Source organism: Petaurus breviceps, unplaced genomic scaffold, assembly GCF_028583685.1.
Source record: "Petaurus breviceps papuanus isolate PSGF00001 unplaced genomic scaffold, PetGlider_PUasm1.0 90619, whole genome shotgun sequence".
In the NCBI taxonomy this organism is placed as follows: domain Eukaryota; kingdom Metazoa; phylum Chordata; class Mammalia; order Diprotodontia; family Petauridae; genus Petaurus; species Petaurus breviceps.
This window is the reverse complement of record NW_027187288.1, coordinates 1-557: the sequence shown is the minus strand read 5'-3', so window position 1 is coordinate 557 and position 557 is coordinate 1.

The window sequence follows — 557 nt, the reverse complement described above, 5'->3', positions numbered from 1 at the left end:
CTCCTGGCTCAGAGAATGTAACAACCTTTTGGACCCACTGGCCAATCAAAAAGTATCTACTGAAAAACAAGCCTCCTACCCCAGGCTCCAGGTACACTTTAGCCTAGGGGCAGGGAAGATCTTTAAATTTACATTCCCATTATATTCGGCCCCAAGATCTTTCATGCCCATAGCATAGTCAATTTACTTTTGAATCAGCACTAAACATCTCTTATGTCACATTTTCAAGACACAGAACTAAAGTTACCAAAGTGGCCACTTGGCCTTCAACAAACACAAAGTACATAGCATTACCACTTCAATTCAAAACAAGAGTCCAAATAAAGTTCTCTTGGGGGGAGGGTGTCCTTCCCCTCACACAGCTCCAGCCTCTGGTTGCAAGTATAGAGAGGGGGCTGGGCAACAAAACCAACAAGGTAGGGTCCCTGGGGATCCAAGGCACTTCATCCCACCCACCATAGTCACAAGTCCATCCTCCCCCTGGGTCCCAAACTGTGGGATGCAGCCAGGAAACACACTCAGTGCCCCTGCTTTGCTGCTCAGTTCTTATCTTTTCC